A 7,535-nucleotide genomic window follows, 5' to 3' on the forward strand; every position below is an offset into this window, starting at 1 on the left:
CAGACATGGTGCTGGAGAAGGAGCTGAGAGTTCTACATCCAGATCAGCAGACAGCAGGAAGAGTGCCATACTGCGCATGGTTTGAACTTCTAAAACCTCAGAGCCCACCCCCATTGACACACTTCCTCCAATAAGGCCACACCTCCTAATAGTATTGCTCCCTGTGGACCTATGAGGACCATTTTTACTCAGACCACCACATATGTTTGTGCTTTAAGCTTTATGTGTATTGGTGGTTTGCCTGCATGTCTGTTTGTGCCCCACATGTGTGCAATGCCTGCTGAGACCAGAAGTGGGTGTCAGATCATCTTTGACTGGAGTTAGAAGGTTGTGCATCACTATGTGGATGGCGGGAGATGAGCCCAGGTCCTCTGGAAGAGCAGCCAGTGCTTTGGCCTGCTAAGCCGTCTCCCCATCTCCACTGTAAAGGCTTTGTTTGGGTGGATTTTTGAGACATGTACACCTTGCTATGTTGTCTAGACTCTGGCCTCAGCCTCTGGGATAGCCAGGCCTGATGGTGTACCAGCTCTAAAGCCTTCAGCATTTCAGACAACCACATGAGTAACTTCTCATGGTAGAATGAGTAACATAGGTTGAAAAGGACTGATCTCCTGGTTCACATCCTTTCCATTTACCTCTCCCAGGGGCACCACTGCCAGGTGCTCCCTGTGAAGCTGGCGGGTGGCCTTTCACCCACTGCATACTTGATTATCTGCCTTTGTTTTCCCTGTTTACATAAATGAACTGTCACCATATACATTATTCTACAACTTGCTTCCATATACAGGTATAGGTTTTAAAACTACAGTAGACTTTGGTTTGGTTTGGTTTGGTTTGTTTTTTTCGAGATAGGGTTTCTCTGTATAACCACCCTGGGTGTCTAGGAACTCACTCTGTAAATCAGGCTGGCCTCGAACTCACAGAGATCTGCCTCCTTCTGCCTCCCAAGTGCTGGGATTAAAGGTGTATGCCACCACGCCCAGCTACAGTAGACTTAAAACTATATTTTAAAAACTTTTTTCAAGTAACTACAGTAGAATAGTCTTTTATGTAGATAGATGTTAGGTGATTTAACTGCCTGTACAAACCAGTATTTTTAAAATTAACATTTTTTATCAGTGCTACTATGGAATTGGTAAGGTGATTTTTTTCATATGAGGACAAATGTCTCCTCACCCTAGATAGGACACCAACAACATGCCAAAGATAGGATTTCATCTAAGTCTACCTTAGTGAGCCTCTTAGTTTATTGCCTCTAGGAGTATGAATAAACAAAATGCTCACCCTGGCATAGGCAATGATCCACAAAAAGCTGCAACCCTGGGGCTCCCTACACATTGTGCAGGGAGCTTAGCTGGTCAGAGACTCCTCCGTCTCAACCTTGGAGAAGGGGCTTGTCTTAAGGTTTCTATTGCTGTGAAGAGACACTATGACCACAGCAACTTTTTTTTTTTTTTTTTTTTTTTTGGAAACAGGGTTTCTCTGTGTAGTTTTGGTATGTCCTGGATTTCCTCTGTAGACCAGGCTGGCCTCGAACTCACAGAGATCCTCCTAGCTCTGCCTCCCAAGTACTGGGATTAAAAGGCATGCGCCACCACCGTCCAGCTCACAGTAACTCTTATAAAGAAAACCTTTAATTGGTGCGGCCCACTTACAGTTCAGAGGTTCATTATCATCATGGTGGGGAGCGTGGTGGCTGGGAGGAAGACGTGCTGGCTACATCTTGACTTTCAGGCAACAGGAAGTCAACTGTCACACTGAGCAAAGCTTGAGCAAAAGAGACCTCAAAGCCCACCCCCACAGTGACACACCCTCTCCAACAAGGCCACACCTCCTAATAGTGCCACTCCCTTTGGGGGCCATTTTCTTTTGGAACCACTGCAGGGCTTGTGGAGGCTCAAGAGCCTCCTAAGCTAGGGCTGGCAAGGGCTGGTGAAGGTCACAGCTTCTCCACTTTGGGGCAGGCCTGGACAAGTCCCAGGCTCTGTCCTTATTTGGTTATTACCTTGAGCTGCTGTCAGACAATTAAAGACTGATTGTCCTTTGTTCGTGGCTTCCTCAGAAACTGCTTGCCCAGTCTCAGGAAACTGAAATTGAGGCCTGACCTCTGACAGAAAACTGAGCAACGTGTTACGGTCTACTAAGTCCTCTCACTCCTAACTGCTGAGCCGTCTCTCCAACCCCTTGTTGGGCATTTTCTGTTGTTAGGTCTCAAACCCAGGACAAATGGCTGAGGCCAGGTCCACTTTAATATCTCAGCCTTTTGTCAGTGTTTGAGCCAGCATCAGGTAAATGAACAAAAGACATGAAAAGGATGGACATGACTGCTGCTAGGTGAAGCAGCAGTTCCCTCTTATAACAGGACCAATCCTAACAGGGCCAGCTGTTTTGTTTTGTTTTGTTTCCCCAGGGGCCAGTTTGCTAAGACCTCTGCCCCATATTACCCCACCCTCTTATGCTGACTTCATGTCTGGCTTCAATCAGACCCTCAGGAAGGTCCTACCTGGCCACAAGCAGGAAATGTTCAAACAGACCCCTGACACAGCACCCACAGTTGCTGACCAGACATCATGAGCCAATCATAAAATGATTCCTGTACCAGTATGGGTCTCTACCCAATCACTTCAGAGTACACTTAACCACAGCTGGAAGTCCCGTAGCCGTGTTTAAAAGGGCTGCGAGCTTCTCTAGGGGTCACCGTTTGCCCCTTTGTCAGATGGTTTGAGCCCTGCATGCTGGAAGTTTTGCTCTAGAGAATCAAATGCTCCTGTTGACTGCATAGTGTCTGGTGGTCGTTTATGGGACTTCTCATGGACCCTACCACAGGTGTGGTGGAGAAGAAGGTTTATTGTAGATAAAGGGGAAGAGCACAGCCAGAGGCAGAGATCCAGGAGAATCCAGCATGAACATGACCGTGAGCAGGGCCATGTGAGGAGAACAGGGAGGGGAGAGCCAGGAGAGTAAAGGGTAGACAAAATCGGGGCTGGGTAACCAAGATTGCTGGATTATATAACAAAGGGCAACTGGGGGAAGAGCAGCTCAGCCCCTGGGCTGGAATTAGGTTAGGGGGTGGGTATGCTGCCAGCTGCACCCTGTAACAGGTAGGGACAGAAAGATGCTGGGAGGCCGGGCGGTGGTGGCGCACACCTTTAATCCCAGCACTCGGGAGGCAGAGCCAGGCGGATCTCTGTGAGTTCGAGGCCAGCCTGGGCTACCAAGTGAGTTCCAGGAAAAGGCGCAAAGATACACAGAGAAACCCTGTCTTGAAAAACCAAAAAAAAAAAAAAAAAAAAAAAAAAAAAAAAAAAAAGAAAGATGCTGGGAGACACTGGCAGCCAGGTCCACTCTGATATGCTAAGTAGGGAGGGATTAGGAGGTGTGGCCTTGTTAGAGGAAGTCTGCCACTAGGAGTGGGCTTTGAGGTTTCAAGCAAACCTGACCCAGGGCTGCCTGCCTGAGTTGCCATGGTCATGGTGTCTCTTCACAGCAATAGAATGTTGACTAAAACAGTGTCTTTATGGACTTTACAAAGAGTTCATGTCTAATCGGTATTTAGCTTACTTTGTTTTTCAAGGAGATTTATGTATGCTTTGTTATGCACATGGGGCTGAGTCAATTATCAACAGAATAATTTTCACTAAATTACATTGTGTATAAATATGCCTGAAATAAATGACTTGGGGTCATACTTCCTAAGTTTAAACCAACACTGGCTACTGAGTCATGTTGAGCCAATCTGCCTTCTTACCTTCCATGGCTCATCTGTCTGCTCCCCATGGAGATCACAGAGACACCCTCCCAACCCCCTGCTCATATTTTGGTCATGACTTCCAAACCAAACTCTAGATGAAAGATCTGGAAATAAAATGAGATGTGGCACCCATGTTAACTGAGTTGTTTATGGCGGGTCTGGACATTCCAAAGGAGAAGCACTCACTACATTTTGTTAAATGTGAAGAAGAATGGTAATGTTGGCCTTCTAGACATGATTATAGTAAACCAGGCACATGCCTAGAATGAGCACTCAGGAGTGGAAACAGGAGGATTAGAAGGTCATCATTGGCTGCATAGTGAGTTCTAGGACACCACCCTGGGCTACATGAAACCCTGCTTCAAAATAAACAAATAAATAAAAGTTAACACTCTACAAGATACCCAAAAACAAGTCACCCATATTTCTTTACTATTATTCTGTAGAATGAGTTTTCCTGTCCCAACTACCTGGTCCCAAATAAACACACAGAGGCTTATATTAATTACAAAAGCTCAGGCTTATTACTAACTAGCTCTTACATTTAAATTAACCCATTTCTATTAATCAATGTATTGTCACATGACTCATGGCTGAGAGGACTGAGCAGATGCCATAACAGGCCTCAAAGTCTCAGATATCAGGCCTCAATTTCAGTTTCCTGAGACTGAGCAAGCAGTTTCTGGGAGGGCCACGAACAAATGACAATCACTGATGCCCCTGACAGTAGGGACCAGGGAGATAGGACACACCAAGCCTGGCCACTGAGCCAGCCCCCACAGTCAGTGCGTGCTAGGATAGCCAGCCTCCACAGCAGCTCAAGGACAAAACCAGGGACTTGTCCAGGCCTGCCCAAAAATGGACAACTACCCTGGCCAATTAGAACATACTGATATGATTGCCACTTGCTTGAGCCAATCATATCTAAAATGACCTAACTGCCTTAGGATCTCCCCTTGGCTATGCTTAAAAGGAGCTCACACTTTCCTCTCAAGGCATCACCATTTTGTCTTTGTGTAGGATGGTTGGTCCCAGCATGCTGGAATCTTTCTTGACATAATAAACACTCATGCCTGATTGCATATGTAGATGGTGGTCTTTATGGGACTTCTCCAGGACCCTAGCAGTGGCTTTCCCTGTCCTCTAGCCTGTCTTGCTTCCTGGGCAGCTGGCTCATGTGTCTCAGACTCTGCCTGCACCCCAGCATTTCAGTTTGGTTCCTGCCTAGCCTTATTCTGCTTTGCTATAGACCAGTCAGCTTTTTTATTAACCAGTGAGAGTAATACATAGTCACAATGTTCAGAGGGATTATTCCACAGCAATATTCTTTTTATTTTTGTTGTTATTTTTGAAACAGGGCCTTGCTGTGTAGCCTTGGCTGGCCTGGAACTCACTTTGTAGAGCAGGCTGGCCTCAAACTCACAGAGATCCACTTGTCTCTTCCTCTCAAGTGTTAGAATTAAAGGGGCCACCACACTCAGCCTATTGTCATTTTTACCCACAGGAGCCAACACAGATTTGGCATTATATGAATACTTGTCTATGACAAATGTTCCTTATCATTGTGTAATCATGGCAGTTTCCTTATAACTAATTATAATGACTATTGTCATAGTCATTGCCTCAGAGTATATAGAGTCTGCTTTTTTTTCTGAAGGGCACAATATATCAAAAGAAATTTGTGTCTGTGTATTAACAGTTCAAACTAATACACTGGAGTAGGCTTTCAAATACTTTATTAGTTCTAATAACATATTTGCTTAATCAAAGTTCTAAATGTTGAGCCAATGATACAAAATAATTCTATAAAAATTTTGGCCATAATTTCTCCCACAGCCGATTATAATTAGTTATAAGGAAACTGCCATGATTACACAATGATAAGGAACATTTGTCATAGACAAGTATTCATATAATGCCAAATCTGTGTTGGCTCCTGTGGGTAAAAATAAAGATGAGCCAGACCTCAAAAAGACTTAGAGTCTCCAACTTCTGCTGTTTGCCTGGCAATAGCAACCCATCAGGCTTCATAATTATTTTTAAAAGGAATTCCAAGCTGGAGATGTAGCTCAATGGTAGAGTGCTTGCTTGTAAGTATAAGGTCCTAGGTTCAATCCCTGCCCCAGGAAGAAAAGATAATCATAGTTTCAAATACCCCATTTAGTTCACTAGTCAACTGCTCTAAGCCATAACTTACTGCCCGCCAAGTGCAGATACACTTAGGCACAGTTGCTTCCTCTCTAGCACAAATTGATAGCTGTTGTTAAAGCAAGTTTTCCTGGAGCTGTCTCTCACTGATCTCTCTAGGGGGTTCTAGACTCCAGAAGAGCTGTTCCCAGTCAGTAGACTCAATAGTCCAGTAAGAGTCATGTTTTGAAAACAAAAGGAAAATATCCCCTCATGTACATGCATGTTAAAGACAATGATTTTTAGTTGATTATATCATGAATAACATTTATTTCTGAAGTTTCTTCAATGAACATGTATTTACTTGTTACTGAGAAAAAGGATTTTCATAAAACGTTCCCTACATTTATTGCCTAAGTATTCCATGTATGTCTTGTACCTAGATAGAAACCTGTTTCTAGGCCCCCTCACCTTAAATGATTAACACCTCTGATATTCAGGAAACTTAAAACTAATCAATAAAATAATTACTAGTTGAAATAACTCCTTGGTCATCCGACTGAGCCACTGGGGTGAGATGACAGTTGGAATTGTCACCCCTGGGCCAGAGACTCTGGTAAGAGCTGGAACCCAACTGTCTTTATAGAAACCCTGTGCTTGGAGTCTGAAAGCACAAATGTAAACCCAGCTACAGTTACTTGACGATGCCACCCAGCATTCTCTGATCCTTTAAGCATGGAGAAAGCATTTCCCTTTAAAAAGCACCTCTTAATTCAAGGCCAAGTTTGTAATGAAACATCTGTTAACAGTGAATGGGTGTTTTGACTGCTTCAAAAACTATGAGCTACACTTGAGCTCTTACATGTAAAGGCCAAATAGAAAAGAATACCATGGGTGTGGACCGTGATTGATCACAGAAGTCAACCACACACTTCTATCCTGTGGCCCTCCCAAGTGGTTAACACTTCCAGCCAAGAGTTTCAAGGTCTGGCCTGGGTATTTCCTAGATTTGAGGCTAGCATAATTGATTGCCTATTGTAGGAAGCATTTATTTACCATTTCCTTTCCTGTTGGGTACAGAATATAATAAAGTTATCTTTTCTTAAGGTTTATTTTTATTTTATCTTGTATGAGTGTTTTGCCTGCATGTGTATGTGCAACACATGTATGCCTGGTACCTATGAGAGTATCAGATCCCCCAGAACTAGAATTACAGACAGTTGTGAGCAGCTGTGTGGGTGCTGAGAACCAAACTCCTGTCTTCTGCAATAGCAGTGAGTACTCTTGACCACTGAGCCATCGCTTCGGCCCCGAAACTGTACTAATAGGACAAAACTGGGCTACAAAGTGGCCAAACATTTTTTTTTTTTTCAGTCTAAAAGAAGAAAAAAGTTTCAAGCTAGAGAGATGGATCAGTGGTTGAGGGCACTTACTACTCTTACAGAGGACCGAGTTCAATTCCCAGAACTCATGTCACGTGGCTCACAACCTCTCCTTACTCCAGCTCCAGGGACTCTGATGCCCTCCGTGGGCACCTGTATTTATACCCACATACCCATACACACATACATACACAAAATTTAAAAGTAAGTCCTTGCTGGGTTGTAATGGTGCACACTTTAATCCCAGCACTCAGGAGGCTGAGGCAGGTGGATCT

Source organism: Peromyscus eremicus, chromosome 20, assembly GCF_949786415.1.
Source record: "Peromyscus eremicus chromosome 20, PerEre_H2_v1, whole genome shotgun sequence".
NCBI classification, from domain to species: domain Eukaryota; kingdom Metazoa; phylum Chordata; class Mammalia; order Rodentia; family Cricetidae; genus Peromyscus; species Peromyscus eremicus.